Raw genomic sequence first — 18442 nt, forward strand, 5'->3', positions numbered from 1 at the left:
CTTTTGTAAACAAAAGCTCAATAGCATTAACACCACTATACAAAATTAACACTAATTTTTTAGCATAATTAATTATTAAGTGTTAAATAATTAGTTTACGCTTGCCTACATCTATCTATCTATCTATCTGCTCACCTCAAGTATTTGTAACCAGTGCAATGATATAATTGTAAGGGTGATTGCCCCTTACAACAACCAACCAACCCCCCCCACATACACACACACACATACACACACTCACACACAAATTTAGCAAAAAATTGGTCCTTTATTACTTCTTGCTTTCTATTTTTAATTACATTTTACTTTCAATAAAGAATTAATGTGCATTCATTGAAATAATTCAATCTCCTGAATCTGTCAAGTCCCAAATCCAAAATATGAGAGAATAAATATATTATTCATGCACATAAAATGTCCGAACACGCATTTCTTTAAGCATCTTCCAAAAGTGCAAAACTGAAGGCCAAGTTCTTTCCATGAGCCTTCTGGAGATATTAAAGATGCAAACAGTAGCATAATCAAATAGTGGTATTCCTTATTATTCCTTTTCTATGTTTCTTAATTTTATTTCAATAAATTTGTTTATGTAAGTGCTGAAAAATATCCAGAAAAATAATAGGGCTTATCTATGTTTACCTGATGAGTATCCCTAAGCCTTCACAGTTGTCCATGGATATAACATTGCTAACTTGATTGTTTGACTATAATACATGCTTTCTGACTACTTGTATAATTTCACTCCCCCAGGCACACCAGTATTTGGCAAGGCTGGCTCCCAGAAGTCATATAAATGTGTTGCTAGAAACCGATATGAGATAGGATGTGACAGAACAGGTCTAATGATACCAGTGTTCAAAGTTCTTCATGTATACCCAAGTTCCTTAAAAACATGTAATGAGACAGTGGCTCTGTAGGCAGTGTAATGAGCCTAAGCATGGTAATCAGATGTTTGACTGGAAAGATGTAATGAGATCCTTGTCTTGGACTCTAATAAGATTGCTTACTGGGAGTGTGTAGTTAGTAATTTATCTTGGTGTATGCCGTGAGGGATGTAACTAGAGGCAGAAATGTTTGGGGCTTGGGAGATAGTGATGCACATGTGGTTGAACTGCTTAAAGATGACCAGGGTGGGACGTCTTGTGGAGAGTGTAGTCCGGGATGATGCACACCATGAGGCAAATAAGTTGCAAAAACACTGACTGTTGAGAGAAGTGATGTGGTCTATGAAGTATGAGTAATACAGGATGAGTATATGGCAATAAATTATGAGTATTGCTTTTTCCCCAGGCCAGACTGGATCATTATATGCCTATTTATGCTTCCACTTAGTCTGGCAGAGTGTGGTATAACTTATTTCCTAGGCTAACCTAAAACTGTGATCCTCTTGATCTTTGACTCCGAATAATTATGATTATAGATGTAAGTCATTGTCACTCAAGTGTCTTCGAATCTTTTTCTCCTTTTTATTAGTGTGTGTGTGTGTGTGTGTGTGTGTGTGTGTGTGTGTGTGTGTGTGCAGAGGCACCAGTACTGGGGCTTGAATTCAACACCTGGTCATTTTCTCTTAGTTTGCTTAAGGATAGTACTCTACCCATTGAGCCAAAGCTCCACTTTCAGTTTTTGTTTTTACTGATCTATTAGATCTGTGTTCGTAGATTGGCTCTTAACTACAATCCTCAGATCTCAGCCTCTTGAATAGCTAGAAATATAGGTGGGAGTCACCAGTGCCTCAGGTTGTACTGAAATTTTAACCATTTTTTTATGAATTGTTAGAAGATGCTTACTTATTGTGGATCTTACTCTTTTGTCGGTATTTTTTTCTCACTAAAAATTAGTAAATAAACAAAGCTACAGGGAAAAAAAATCATTTGCAAGATATTGGGAGTGCTAATGCACATGGTCGTCCCATTTCTATAACATTTCATAGCTTATCCTTGATGTAAGACACTGTCATTGTTAAGGCATACTTACTTTATTCTGAAGAGGAGGAGCTGTATTTCCATAAAGGCTGTAACAAACAAAATGGACACAATGATTTGTCACAGAGAATGCAAAGAATTAAAACATTCAGCATTTTATCCGTGGCATTTTATAAACCCACAGATTCCTCAGTGGTCATTACCTCTATCTCCGCAAAGCAGTTGGTGGCCTCTCTTCTTCATCTCCTTCTCTAAGCTTGAAAAGAAAATTTCTTATACAAGATGAATTATTGCTCTGAAAGAAATCTTCACCTGAGCCTGGGCACTGCTGTGAATTTCTCCTTTGATGATGAAGTGGTGATGGTGGATAATGTATTATTCAGGTGAGCCTAAGTTATGCTGCAGTAAAATAAAACCTCTAAATCTGAATAGCTTCACAAAATCAAAGGACTATTTCCTATTATGCTGTGTCTAAAGGCAGTTGGCAAGTCAAGCTCTGTTCACTAGAATCCCTCAGGGACCCAGCTGGACAAAGGCACCAATATCTTCTCATGTCATTTTTTTCAATACAAGCTCAGGATTCATTTTTGCCTCCACAGAGAGGGCTGGGGAGGCACGGGCAATTAATGTTCAATATGAACATGACATGCAATATCTCTCTTCATATTTCTTTAGGTCCAACTTGTCACATGACCATATGCGGAGGAACCATCTAGTAGATGCAAGGTCCACCGCATGAGGGCTCCATGCAGATGCCTGGTTAAGTCTCCACCTAGTTACCTGGGTAACCAGCATAACTGGAAGCAGTTACTCCCCACAGCGAGTCCTTTTAAAAAAAACTGTGACAGTATATTTTGTAAATCATGCAAATTGTTAAATAAACTTTGGTAAACGGACAGAGACTTCAGAAAAACATACTGAAGTTATTTCATTTAAGGTTATTATGTGATGGTTGAAAAGGAGTATCAACATTATCATCACTGGAATCAGTGTGACTATAACAATATTAAATATCTTTAAAAAACTCAATCTCTTTTTCATTCTTATCAGGCCAGGAACAGGGCACCCTTTTAGAATAAATCTTCATTTTAGGAATAAAAGTTCTCTTACTTTTTTCAATTTCCTTTCTGCTCCATTCTTCTTTTAGTACTTTGCTTACCTGAGGTTGAATTTCAACAGATTGGACATCAGAACGTGGTCTTTCTTTCAGTATCTGCACATGTTGGTGAACATCAGCAATTTTTTCTAGAAATTTAAATGGAGATTCTTCTTGTAAAGATGTGGTTGTGGTAACCAATTCAAGCTGTGGCTCCCATATTTCTTTAAATATTTCAATATGTGGAGTATATTTTTTGCAATGTGGAGGTCAGATCTGTCCAGTGTCATCACTGGCTGTTGAGGGGTGTCAGATTGACTCCATCTCAGATTAGTTATAGAGAGCAGATGCCGACTCCATCTTCACTAAGATCTCCCCTGCCCTGTCCAGGGAAGTTCCCCTTTGCTGTGGTAAGATTATGTAAACTGCTTGACCACCTGAGTTGTGGAACATTCAAGGTTAAACCTTTGCTGTCCTGTGAGTAGGCATATCTGCCTGCTTCATGTGAGCCCCGCCAAATCCATGTGCCAATTCTAGCTAACATGATAGGTTGGCTCCAACAGTTGTTATGAGGCAGATTGTGACTCCATTGGCAACCTGCATGTGATCTGGCATGCTCTGTAAGTGTTGTATCCTCATTTGCCACCTGTGTGTGGCAGGCTTGACCATGTGGTATTTGTCCTTATAACCTGACCCTGAGTGCAGCCCTGCAAGCGCAGTCCCAGCTCCCGAGTCTGGGCTGCAACCCTGGCCAGTCAGTTCACTTTTTACTTCCCCAATAAACCCATCTTTTTACTTGAGACTGTCTCTGAGTGGTGGACTCTTGGAGGATTGGGGATCCCTCCACCCCATTACATTCTTGACTCATCAAATTGTTGTATATCTGACTCCATTTTGATTAGGAAAACATGGTAGGAAATGTTGGGTGGAATAGAGCTGGCTCAATCTTGACTATTAGGTCAACCTGACCCCAAAATTCTGCTTCTGTAAATAGCTTGCTTAACTTATGTGCTTTATCCCCTGTGTAAACCTTCCTACATCTGTACCATGTTTGCTTTGTTGCATGCTCTATCTCCTGCATCAACCTCCTACATCTGTGAACTGATTGCATGCTCTACCCCCTGTATCAAGCCCCTATATCTGTGCTATGCTTTTACTTTTATAAATCCCAATTTGAGTGAGGACTGCTGGGATCATGGTGGCAGCTCCTGGGTTTGTGCTGTGTCCCTGGCTGGTCAGTCCACTTTTCAGGGTAATAGTTTCAGCTCCCGAGTCTTTGCTGTGTCCCTGGCCAGACAATTTGCTTTTTGCTTCCCCAATAAACCCATCTTTTTGCTTGAGACTGTCTCTGTGTGGTGGACTCTTGGGGGGACGTGGAACACCCCCCCTCCTGCACCCGTAACACAAATTGCCAACATCACAGAGAGCAGTTAGGAAATTCTTCTTTTTCTGTTCTAATATATCAATAAGCTCCTCAAAATGCTGGAGAACAACTTCCTTGTCACTTTGCACCATTTTCTTTGAATGGGATTTCTCTTCTTCTAGCTTTTCAGTAAGATGAGTAATAGCTGTCCATTGTGCACCAGCAAGCTGCTTAAGCAATCTTTGTGGTGTGTTCTTTCCTTTCAGATAGGTACTGTGAAGGTCATCTATAAGAAAGATGACCATGATGTTGACCTCTAGTTAGGCAATAACCACAAACTAATTTTTTATCCAGCAGACAATAAACATTCAACGGTTGCCTACAGTGTTTAGGGCAGGTGACAATATCTGGATGGTCTTCCTCCTGGTACTTTTCAATAATAGCCCTGAATGCAAAATTATCAGGTTAAAGATTCAATACGACTGGAACAATTTCAATAATACTTCTTCAATTAGGGCATTTGAGTGGAATTCACAAATGTCTTGATTTATAAAAATTACCAGATACCTGAAGAACGTTTTTCAAACAATTTCTACAAAATTTATGAGAACATGGTAATACACAGGATCTTCAAAAGTACTGCAACAATGGGACATGTTAACTCGTCCTCAAAATTGTGCACTTTTTTTTTGTCAATTTCCTGGTTTGGATACTGAATATCCTTTATCTCCACCTTTTCCTGATTCTTTTATGCTTTTCTGCTACAAGGAAGACATGCAGGGAGTGGGAGGCACGGGCAGAGCACAGTCTGTAGCAGGCTCCAAAGCAGCAGGCCAGTGGAGGCTGCGGGCTTAAGGATGCCCCTGGCCCCTCCTATGTAAGTTATTTTTTTTAATTAAACTTTTTTCTTTATTGTCAAAGTGTGGTACACAGGGGTTACAGATTCATATGTAAGGCAATGAGTACATTTATTGTTCAACTTGGGAGGTGGGGGAGAATGAGGGAAAAAATATGTAAGAGTTATTGAAGTAGGTAGCCGATAAAGAAGAATGCCACTCAGTACTCAGGCAGTTCATTACCGAACTGCTGGCCACTGGCCGAGATCATGCCACCCTGGAGCCTGCCTGGCCCTGCCTTATCTAGGGCAGGGGCAGGGAGGTGTGGCAAGGTGAATTAGGACATAACCTCAGAGAAGGGGGGAGTAACTGTTTCCAGGTAGGCTGGTTACCCAGGTAACTGGGTTGAGACTTAACCAGGCATGGAGCCCTCAGGGGTGGATCTTACAGTAGAGAATACTTATTTAAATATCCCAGTTATGATGTTTCTGTTTTATAAACTCCCTCCATATGTTCATATTTTATCGTTTTACTCAGGATTTCTCTGGCATTTAAAATTTTTTAGCCCCATCTTCTCAGAAAACAATTAAATACAAAAGTCATCAGTAACTAATATCACCTTATTCCTTTGCCTTTACTATACACAGTGCAGTACCAACGTCCCCCTAAATAAGTAACCAATATAAACATTATTTGTTCTGAGTATATTTGTTCTTGAACAGTGCCACTCCTTCCCTCACTTTTGTTATGGGGTAAGAAATGTTACAGGGTTCGAGGGAGGGAATTCCCAGTCTCTCCAAGAGTCCACCACAGTATCAAGCAAAAAGATGGATTTATTGGGGAAGCATAAAGCAAATTGACCAGCCAGGGACACAGCGCAAATTTGGGAGCTGCCACCATCACCCTGAACAGTCCTCAAGTTGGGGTTTATAAAGGTAAAAGCATAGCACAGATGTAGAGGCTTGACACAGTGGGTAGAGCAAATAACAAGCTAAGCAAGCCATTTACAGAAGCAGAATGTTTGGGGGTAAGGTTGACCTAATAATCAAGATGGAGTCAGCACTATTCCCCCCAACATTTCCTACCATGTTTCCCTAATCAAGATGAAGTCAGCTCTACAACAACTTTCTCCCAGTTTTCCTCCTCCCCCTCTCTCCCAGTTGTATAGTTTCAGTTCCAACATAGTATCTAGCGAGTATCACTTCTGAATTGATCCACACTTTGTCCCATCCCTGTGCTTTTTTCCATTTTGCCCTTGATTTTCATTTCTGTACCTTTTGTCTTGTATAAGTTTACCATTCCTTCCTTCCCTTCCCTTTCCCTCCCCTGCCCTTCCTTCTCTTCCCTTAGCTTTCCTTCTTCTTTGTCTTTTTTTTTTTTATTCCTCGGGCACTGTCCTTCAGCACCCTGCCACTTGAACCACAGCTCCACTTCTGGCTTTTTTGGTGGTTTAATGAGATAAGATTCTCACACACTTTCCTGCTTGCCTATCTTTCATCTGCAATCCTTGGATGTCAAACTTTTGAGTAAGTATGATTATAGGCATGAGCCACCAGCAACTTGCTTATGGTATTTCTCTTTATGTTGACAATGCTCCATTGTATGTGTGCGTATCCCTTGGTGGTTATCCATTCATCTATCAATGGCAATTGGGTCTTTCAATCTTTTGGGAAAGTTATGCTGCTATAAATCACATGTACCTGTTTGAATTTTTGCTTTCTATTATTTTCAGTATATTTTCAAAAAGTGAAAATCCTGATAATTCAATTTGTACATTAGGCATGACAGTGCTATTTATACTTTTTAAAGAAACAACCGTCCTGTTTTCTGTGGCCATGTCATTTTACAATCTAATCAGTAATGAATAAAAATTCTAGATTTTCCACACATGTGCCAATACTTTCTATTTTGATGATAACCATCTGAGTAAATACAAAATGATATTAGTCTTTTGATTTTAATGTACATTTCCCTTCCCTGTGTACACATTTGTTGGCTGTCTTCTTTGGGGACATGCTTATTCAATTTGTGTACCAATTTTGAAGGTGGTTACTGATTTTTTGTTGTTGAAATAAAATGCTTTATATATCCTGAGTACCAACGTCTTGCTGGGTATATAATTTGAAAATTTCTTCTTTCTTCCCATGGAGTGCCATCGCTTTATTGGTAGTATTGTTTCATGCACTGATATATCTAATGATAGTGTAGTCCATCTTATCTATTTTTTTATTCTGATCTCTGCATTCTTGGATCTTATCTAGGAAATTGTCAAATGATATATTATGCTCCCCCCACTCCAGTTGTTCCATATAAGAGTGTATAAGTTTTAGCCCTTACACTGGGTTCTTTGATTCATCTTGAGCTAATTTTTATACATAGTGTGAGGAAGGGACCAGCTTTGCTCTGTGAATGTGGACACTTAACTTTCCTAACCCAATTAGCTGAAAAGTTCACTTTTCCCCCACTGAATAGTTTTGAAATTTAAGTATGTGGATTTACATCTGACCTCTATTTTATGCGATTGGTCTATACATCTACCCTGAGCTTGGTAGCAATTGTTTTCATTACTGTGGCTTTGAAGTAAATATTGAAGCCAGGAACTAGAAGGCTGTCTTTAGTTTTGCTTTTTGAAGATTATTTTGTTTATTCAGAGTTCCATGGGATTCTATATAAATTTAAGGATGAATTTTTTTGTTTCTGAAAAAATATATTGGTATTTTTATGCTACTTGAATAGAATCTGTAGATCATTTGAAGGGTGGTATTGTCATTTTAACATATTAAATCTCCCAATCCGTTAACACAGGCCTTCATTCTGTTTATATGTTGCTTTATTTGCTTTCTGAAATCCTGTATAAATTAATAATACAAGTCTTTCTTCTCCTATAATTCCTAAATATTTTTCTTCTTTTTTGTTATTAGAAAATAAGAATTGTATTCTAAAAATATTTTTGAAGTTTTTACTAGTGGTATGTAAAATCACAGCTGATCCTTGCATACCAATTTTGCAAATTTTCTGAATTTATTCATTGTTTCAGAGACATTTTAAGGGAATCATTCAGATATTTCTACCCATAAAATCATATAATCTACAACCATCTATAATTTTGGTTCTTGGTTGGATACCATTTTATTCATGCTTAATTGCTCTACCACTATGCTAAATAGAAGTGGAAAAAGAGAAATCCTATCTTTTTTCCTGATTTTCTTTTTTTTTTCTGAATAATTACTTATTTGTTGTCAAAGTAATGTACAGAGGTTTTTATTTCCCGATTTTAGAAGAAAAAAATTCATTATGCTTTTTTTTATTCTATTGCTAATTCAAGATACTGAATCTGAAAAAAATAGAGATGATTATTCTTGTTTTCTTTATTCTGATATTATTTTTAGTATAATGGTTTATTGGAGGCATTAGGGAGGTTTGGATTAAAGGTCATATGCACGATAGACAAGTTTTCTCACTAAGTCATGCATCCAGACCTTTATTACATCAATTTATTTTGAAGTTTGTATGTTAGATTTTTAAAAAAAATATTTATTTCTTTATTGTCAAAGGGATGTACAGAGGGGTTACAGTTTCATACATAAGGCAGTGAGTACATTTCTTATCCAATTTGTTACCTCCTCCCTTATCCCCTCCCAACCTGCCCTCCTCCCCATTCCCCAACCATCAGTTATACAGTTGGTTTACAGAATATAGTTTTGTAAGTATTGCTGTTGAATTGGTTTGTCTTTTTATCCTTTGTATCTCCATTTTGATGTTCCCCTTCTCTTCCCTAGTTCCAATATACATACATACAATATCAAGGGTAACAAATCAGTTACAGTAATATCAGGGGTAAAACCATGGGGAAGAAAGACAAAAGAAAAAGGCATATTTTCACATGGCATATTGAAAATAACAACAATAATAAATCACTGTTTCCATAACTTGGAGTTCATTTTGCTTAGCATCATCTTGTGTGTTCATATATACATAGCTATGAGCTATTGTGATTATCTGCTTGTAATCTTTTGGGTAGATGCCTCAAAGTGGGGCTGCTGGGTCATAGGGGAGCTCTATGTTTAGCCTTTTAAAGAACATCCATACTGCTTTGCAGAGCTGTTGAACAAGCTTTACACTCCTATCCACAGTGTAGTAGGTTTCCCTTTTGGCCACATCCCATCCGTCATCTCTTACTATTAGTTTTCTTGATAATCGACATTCTTACTGGGTTGAGCTCGCATCTCAATGTTGTTTTGATTTGCACTTCTTTTATGGCCAGTGATGTTGAGCATTTCTCCATGTGTCTCTTGTCCATTCTCATTTTCTCTTCAGAGAAGTCTCTTTTTAGGTCTTTAGCCCATTTGTTGAGAAGGCAGTTGGTTCTTTGCTTGCAAGATAAATAGAAATCCCACAGATTGGGAGAAGCTCTGCATGGAATGTTTTTGAGGCAGCATCTTCCTTTCTGTTTTTGTCGTGTCTGGACAGTGATAATCTTATTTTGGGTATCCCCATCAGGGACTGTGATAATCTTGTTTTGGGTATCCCATCATAGTCTGATGACAGGTGTAAGCTACCTCTTGAAACTTGTCTCCATTTAGAGGTAGTATAAACATTCTGCCTCTGATGGCTTGGAGCTGAAATTTTACTGATCTCTGTCTCCTATGTAGCTAAGACTACAGACATTAATACAATGGCAACCAGCTAGTGGTTGATTTCTGTATGTTGATCCATCCTTGTATTACAGTAATAGATACCACTTAGGAAAGATGAATAATACTTTAATATGCTGCTAAATTTGGCTTGGTGTTTTGATTTTAATATGCTACTGTATTACAGTACTAAGTTCACTATCACATTGTTGAAAACATTCACATTAATGTTTTTAAGTAATATTGTTCTGAGGTTCTGTTTATTGCAGTTTTTCTTAAAAATTATATTATGACAACTTGTCATAATATAACCATAACCATTTATAGCAGTTCCTTATGATCTTTTTATTTGGATTTTTCTGGAGTATTTTCCCTTCATGTTTCTCATTCTAATCAAGTTTGTTTACATTCTCAAATTCATCAACTTTCAGCTTTACTAGGTTAAAAATTATTTCTTCTTAGATTTTTTTAAATTTTTTAATTCCAAAGAGTACAAACTTAGCCCACTTGAACATTTTACCTACTACATTTAAATACCTGAGGCTGGGAAGTCTACAATGAAAATACATTTATTTAGTTCACAGTTTGGGAACCTAAAAGTCCAAATTCAGGTAGCTAGCGTATCCACAAGGCCTCTGGTGAGTGCTTGTTATACTTTTGGGGAAGGAAACATGTTGTTTGCAGAAGGAATCCAAGGTCTAGGGTAGATATCCCTTCTAACACTAACCATGGAATCTTACCTCACTAGTTCATCATTAATCCTTCCTAGGGACAGTGTGTTTTCTTTTCATCTGTGTTGAAATATCCTATAATTTCCTTTTATATTTCTGCATTGGCTTAGTAATTATTAAAGAGTAATTTGCTTAATGTTCATGCATTTGTACATTTTATTTTGTTCATTGATTTTTAGTTTCAAACATGATGATTAGATAATATACCCTGACTGATTTCAATGTATTTTTTCGATTTGTTAAGAAATGTCCTGTTATAAAATCCTTTCTGTGCAATGTTCTTTGTGTACTTGTAAAGAGCGAGTATATTCTGTCCCTCAGTACATGAGTGGATCAAGAAAATGTGGTATATATACACAATGGAATTCTATGCCTCCATCAGAATGATACTGCCCTATTCATAAGGAAATGGAAAGACTTGGAAAAAAATCATACTAAGTGAGAGAGACCCAAAGAAACATGGACTCTATGGTTTCCTTCATAGGGAATAATTAGTACACGTCTAGGATAGTCCTAGCAGAAGTTCACAATAGCTCAATAGCTATGTACAATATGAACACATAAGATGATGCTAAGCCAAATGAACTTCAAGTTATGGAAACAAGTGATATGTCATTGTTGTTGTTATTTTCAACATGCCATGTGAAACTGTACCATTTTATTTTCTTTTTTCCTTGTATTCCCTTCCTATGGTTTTACCCCTGATATCACTGTATCTGATTTTACTACCCTGGATTGGAAATAGGGAAGGGAAAGGGAATATCAAAATTGAGAGACAAAGGATAAGAGGACAAACCAATGCAACAGCAATACCTACATAGCCATATAGTATAAACCAACTGTACATCTCATGGTAGGGAGCAAAATGGGGAGGGGGAAAGGCAGGCAAAAATGAGAGAGGAGGTAACAAGTTGGATAAGACATGTATCCATTGTAAGTCTTTAGCCCACTTGATGAGGGGGCTATTGGTTCTTTGCGGTTTTGTTTTGGAAGAAGGTAATTTTTTTAGTTCTGCATATATTTTAGAGATGAGGCCTTTGTCTGTTGAATGTCCGGTACAGATCTTCTCCCAGTCTGTGGGCTTTCTGTTTATCTTGAGAGCTATGTCCTTTGCCGTGCAGAAGCTCTGCAGTTTGATGCAGTCCCATTTGTCAAACCTTTCTTTGATTTGTAGCCTTTCAGGGTCTTTGTTAAGGAAGTTCTGTCCTGTGCCAAGGAGCCCAAGTGTTTCTCCTACTCCTTCCTTTAGCGTTTTCAGGGTGCCTGTTTTGATTTCAAGGTCTTTAATCCATTTGGAATTGATTTTGGTGCAGGGTGATATGTAAGGATCTAGTTTTAGTTTGTTGCATGTGATGAGCCAGTTTTGCCAGCACCACTTGTTAAAGAGGCTATCTTTCTTCCATACTATTGTTTTAGCTCCTTTATCAAAGATTAAGTAGGTGTAGTTCTGTGGGTTCAATTCTGGGTCTTCAATTCTGTTCCATTGGTCTTCAGGCCTGTTCCGGTGCCAATACCAAGCTGTTTTTATTACTATAGCTTTATAATACAGCTTGAAGTTGGATATTGTAATTCCTCCAGCACTGTTCTTTCTGCTTAGGAGTGTTTTTGCTATTCTAGGTCTTTTATTGTTCCATATGAATTTCTGGATTGCTTCCTCTATTTCATTAAAGAATGGTGTTGGGACATTAATGGGTATTGCATTGAATTTGTAGATAGCCTTTGGCAATATTGCCATTTTGATATATTAATCCTCCCAATCCAGGAGCATGGGAGGTTTTTCCATTTTCTTTCTCTGATGAGGAAATGAGAATGGCCAATAGACATATGAAAAAATGCTCTACATCACTGGCCATAAAGGAAATGCAAATCAAAACAACATTGAGATTCCATCTCACCCCAGCAAGAATGTCATATATCAAGAAAACTAATAATAACAATTTTTGGAGGGGATGTGGCCAAAAGGGAACACTACTTCATTGTTGGTGGGAATGTAAACTGGTTCAGCCACTCTGGCAAGCAGTATGGAGATTCCTCAGAAGGCTCAATATAGAACTCCCCTATGACCCAGCAGCCCCACTGTTGGGTATCTATCCAAAAGCCCACAAACAAAATCACAGTAATGCCACCAGCACAACAATGTTCATCGCAGCACAATTTGTCATAGCGAGAATCTGGAACCAACCCAGATGCCCCTCCATAGATGAATGGATCAGGAAAATGTGGTACATATACACAATGGAATTTTATGCCTCTATCAGAAAGAATGACATTGTTCCATTTGTAAGGAAATGGAAGGACTCGGAAAAAGTTATACTAAGTGAAGTGAGCCAGACCCAAAGAAACGTGGACTCTATGGCCTCCCTTATTGGGAATAATTAGTACAGGTTTAGCCAAGCCATAGCAGAGCATCACAAGGCCCAATAGCTATACCCTTAGGAACACATAAGATGATGCTAAGTGAAATGAACTCCATGTTATGGAAACAATTGATATATCACAGTTGTAACTACTTTCAACGTCCTATGTGTATGTGTAGTTTCTATTATTGATGATGTTCTTGTATCACCTTCCTATGGTTGTACCTACACTATCTCTGTAATCTTATCTGAGTATATTGGAAACCGTGTTTACTGGTATTGGAAGTAGGAAATTCAAAGGGAATACCAAATTTGAGAGACACAGGGTAAGAAAAGAGAAATAACTACAAAAGCAATACTTGCAAAACTGTTTGGTGTAAGTGAACTGAACACCTGGGGGGGGAATGAAAGGGGGGGAGGGAGGGGGGCATGAGGGACAAGGCAACAAACAGTACAAGAAATGTATCCAATGCCCAACGTATGATACTGTAACCTCTCTGTACATCAGTTTGATAATAAAAATTTGAGAGAAAAAAAAGACATGTATCCATTGCCTTACATAAAAAGTGTAACCCCTCTGTACTTCACTTTGACAATAAAGAAATGAAAAAAAGAAAGAAAAAAATGAATTATGCATTGTTCCTTCCCTTAAGGGTCTTTTGAATATGGTACAGAAAAGATGTACAGAAGCCCATGTCATTGAAGCAAATTAATAATTACATGCCTAATGTTGCCAGAAAGAGAGGAAAGTCTGGCTATATTTAGAGGGACTTAAGTTTCTTTTTTAAAATATTTATTGTAGAAATTATTTGGCGAGTGTATGTATACACATAAAGGAAGTGTTTATACTCTTCATTTGTGTTTTTCTAGGGTTATTTTTGTTTGTCTGAGGAATATACCTAGATAGGACAATTTAAAAAGAAGGATTGATTATGGCTCATATTTTCAGTGAGTTCTATGCATAATCACTTGGTCCCATGAAGTTGGGCAGAATATCATGGTGGTGGTATATTGTACTAGTTTCTTCACTTCATTTAAAAACAGGAAGAGTCCAAGAGCAAGATGCCTTCAGTAATCTGTTGTCAGTAACCCACTAACTCTAGCCAAATTTTATCTGCCCAAACTGCAGAACCTCCCCAGACAGTAACACCAGCCAAGTACCAGTTTTTTCAGCACATGAGCCTATAAGGGGCATGTCATATTCAAATCATAACTGTGCTCAGCACAAAGTATAATAGAAATAATTTCTGTTTTTCCACTTCAAAAATGCTAGTGGAAAGAAATAAGTATGTGATCATTTATATTGGAATCAAATCAGCCACTAAAATGTACAATTCTGATATCTTTACTATGCACAGGGATATTTGAAAGCATCATAATTCCCCAAGTTTGGAATGCTTTCATGACAACAAAAAAATTACCACTACATAGTAGCAGTCTGTCTTCTATATATTTTTTTTGCACAACAGACTTCAGAAAACAACTTGTTTTTCTTCTCTGTTAATTTGGCTGTTCTTATCTCATACATATTTGGTTATACAATATATTTTTTTGCACAAGTGACTTTATTCAGTAAGAGAATGATGTTTGTAAATCTATTTAAGTTGTCATATGAATCAGGACTTTGTTTTTCCTTGTCCAAAATATTGTGTTGTATAGTTATACAACATTTTATTTGTTTAATCTTTGGGATGTAAAAAGTTGGGTGGCTTCCATTTTTGTCAATTATGTATAAGACTCTTGTGATCAGCCATATTTCTCTATTTTCTGTGATCCTCGTGTGTTAATTTTTTTTCATATATGAAAGAATCATTGGGTCATATGACAATTCAATGACTAGCATTAGAGGAATTGCCAAAGTATTTTTCTGACATTAACTATAACCATGTTTGTAATTCTGAAAGCCTATATGGAATCTTTTCATATTCTCATCAACATTTGTTAAGTCCATCTTTTATGATAGTCCTGGTACTGTAAGAAAAGTGGTGCAAATTATTTTATTAAGATTCACTCCCTAATAAGTTAATGTTGAACACATTTTTTCAGATGATTAACAATTATCTATATCTGCTTTGAAAAAATGTCCACTGAGTTAGTTTCCTTACTTGTAATTATACAAGTTATCTGATTATAAGATCTGGAATATGGATGCTTGCTGTATCTGGCATCATCTTGGCAACTTGGTGGACAAAGGGGACTTTCCAAAAACTGTTAGAGGTGAAATTCTATTTCCCAATCCCCACCCCCATGTGATAGGCACAAGAATGCCTAGAAGCAGATGGGATAGGACTTAGACAACATAGATAGGACTAGCAACTCTAGAGATGCTGTGAATTCTGGGACTCCTTGTAATCCTACCCCCTAAGCACGGCCCTACTTAGGCCCCTCAACCTCAGCTGCCACTGGGCCATGCCTCCTGACTCCCTGCTCTCCTCAAGTTATCATGGTGTTCCTCTTCAACTCTCCATTAGAGTTGATCTGGTTTGCTGAGATTTTTTTTTCCCTCTGCTCTTTTTGAACTCTACTATCCTCATAGCTGTTTCCTAACAGTATTAAATAGATTGCAGGATGCAAATATTTTGAGGACCTGTGTCTGCTCACAGTCACTGGCTTTCTAATGAAAACTCTCCATTCAATTCTCAAAATGTGGCTTCTTTGTATTTGGAGATCAAATATACTTATTACAGTTGAAAAGAAATTTTTATAAATTCTGGTTAATAACTTTTGTAGATGATTGGTGGATATTATTGCTCATATTGCTTCTCCTTTCCTGCCTTCTCATATTCTTTTTTTTCTCATATTCTTGATGGTTTGGTTTACATTATAAACATTTTGGTTCAAGGTTGTCTGACATATCTATGTTTTCTTAAAATTTTACAATGTTTTTTTTTAAAAATCCAATTCAATCTTATGAATATACGTGTGTGTGTGTGTGTGTGTGTGTGTGTGTGTGTGTGTGTGTGTATTCTACATCAAATGCCTTAGTAGTTTCCATTTTGGTAGGAAATCCATTGAATTTGTACATAAATTAAAGGATTATTACATATCAATAATAAAAGACTGGGACTCTTAAAGCTTGGGTGGGGTGAGAAATTCCAGACACTTGCCTCCTATTTGGAAATATTAGGCCTGAAATAGCAGCTGCTATGGCATCGTTCTTGCTCAAAATAGTTGCTTTACTGAGCTAGGAGTAGGTCATTCTACAGACACACTCTTCATGCTTACCAAGAGGAAGTAAACTTTCATGAATATATGTTTCTATTTAATATGTATGTATGTGCATATATGTATATATGTATGTATATGTATGTACGAATGCATGTGTATACACACACACACACACATAGGACAATTTTCAATGATGAAATCATTTGGTTTTGTTTTCTTGTGTTTTGTTATATTGGTCTCCTTGTTGTAAGTATTTTCTACAACGAATTTAAATATTTTTCTCAGAGGAAAAATATATATCAAACCCTCCCTCCCCATAGCCCTTATCTTGAATTTTAAACTTTTTCCTTTTCTAACTTACCTTAAAATGTCATATGGTCTGCCTTGAGTATTGACAATAACAGATAAAATATGAGCTCCGCTGGATTAGCTGACAGAGCTAGTGTACTGTACATATATTCTTGAAATAAACCATTTACATTGCACATTACAGTCTAATTTTGCAATCATTTTCTTCATGCTTCAAAGCCTGGTCCATGCTATATTGTTCTTTGTGTCATCATCCTTAGTATAGATTTGACAAGAAGGAGTATCTATTGAATAAATGAATTAAAGTATTTGTGAAAATGGTTAGCCAATTGAGACTAAAAATTATGGCTCTCTGTGGTTGATAATGTGAATAATAAGAATCATATAATGTAGGGTGTTATTTATCTCAATACTTTCGTTTTCCTTTTTTTTCCCATTCAGCCCAAATACAAATGCCAAGTCTCAAATGTAATCCCTGAATATAATTCCTTCTCTCAGGGTAACTTAGAGCTTTCCCAGCTTGCTGACTAAAGGCTATTTATTTGTGAAGTGTTTTATAATGTGGGGAATGAAGCCAGGGAGTCTTTTCAATAAAGCAATAATTTGCTATGAAAGGAAAATTAGAATCATCAAATTTTCCGACCTGACAAATTAGAAAATATTATAAATATTTTTCTTCCACTGTACTTAATAATTGCCAAGGACTGGCTCTAATGTTCATGGTAGTCTATTAAATAACCTCTGTATTATCATGGTCTATAGTCCTATTATTATACTTAGCACACAGCACTTTAATTGCTGCGTTTATGCATCCGTTTCTATCATTAACTGGGGTTCTTTGGGAATCATCATAAAATATTGAATATCTATCTGCACACCCCAGACACCTGGTACATAATCATCATTTAAAAAATATTTCCTGATGACCTCATTGCATAGTTCATCCAGTTACCAGGATATACTTTCATGCTGGTGCCCTCAAACTCCTCAAATCTAATGCTTTATCTTCTTGACAGAATTCTCAGATTGAGTGATTAGATTAAAAATAAAATAAATATTAGTACAACCACTTTGGAGAACAGTATGGAGGTTCCTCAAAAAGCTCAGCATAGACATAACCTACGACCCAGCCATACCACTTCTAGGCATCTATCTTGAACAACAGGTCTCAGAATATCAAGAAGACATCATCACTTCCCTGTTTATTGCTGTACAATTCACAATAGCCAAAATATGGAAATAACCCAGATGCCCCTCTACAGATGAATAGACCCCAAAAAGGTGGTATCTATACACAATGGAATACTACATAGCGATTAGAAATGACAAAATATTGGTATTCGCTGGGAAATGGTCAGAACTTGAACAAATAATGTTGAGTGAGACAAGCCTAGAACAAAGAGAACAAAGGATCATGTTCTCCTTGATATATGACTGTTGGGGGGGGGGGGGCAGAACAGCAGAGACCAGGCCTGTGGAACAAAAAACTTCTTTTCAAATGGTATTTCCACAAGTTTGGATCAGCGACCTTACATTATGTATCTAAAACCAAACAACTACTAAACATCAAAAGGTCTAGAATAGACCTATCAGTGGATCACAATAACTCAACAGCTATGTACATATGACCATATAAGATGAGGATAAGCAAAAACAACTCCAAGAGAAGGACACAGGATGATTCTATTGATGATGTTACATTTAAAGTTCTAGGTGAATTTCCTTTGGCATATGCCACATGTCTACTGTATATGATTTGGGTACACTAGGTATTGTATATATGCCTACCTGATTTAGGGAAGGGAAAGAAAAACGAGGCTGTAAGATATCACAAGACATGTACTCACTGCCTTATTATGTAACTGTACCCCTTTTGCACAACACCTTGTTAACAAAATTTAATTAATAATAAAAAGAGAAAATAATGTAAAATAAATAAATGAGGGAATTAACAACCTGATAAATGTACTAGAAATTGGCTCTTTTATTTCACATCCCTGTGTGGAGGAATGGGGCTATTGCAATG

The 18442-nt window shown here is 36.9% G+C and overlaps 1 pseudogene; it reads right to left on the reverse strand.

The window, feature by feature from the left end:
- LOC125338898 overlaps positions 1-18442 on the reverse strand; it is a 68107-nt pseudogene that overhangs the window by 25066 nt on the left and 24599 nt on the right.

Source organism: Perognathus longimembris, chromosome 20 (genome assembly GCF_023159225.1).
Source record: "Perognathus longimembris pacificus isolate PPM17 chromosome 20, ASM2315922v1, whole genome shotgun sequence".
In the NCBI taxonomy this organism is placed as follows: Eukaryota; Metazoa; Chordata; class Mammalia; order Rodentia; family Heteromyidae; genus Perognathus; species Perognathus longimembris.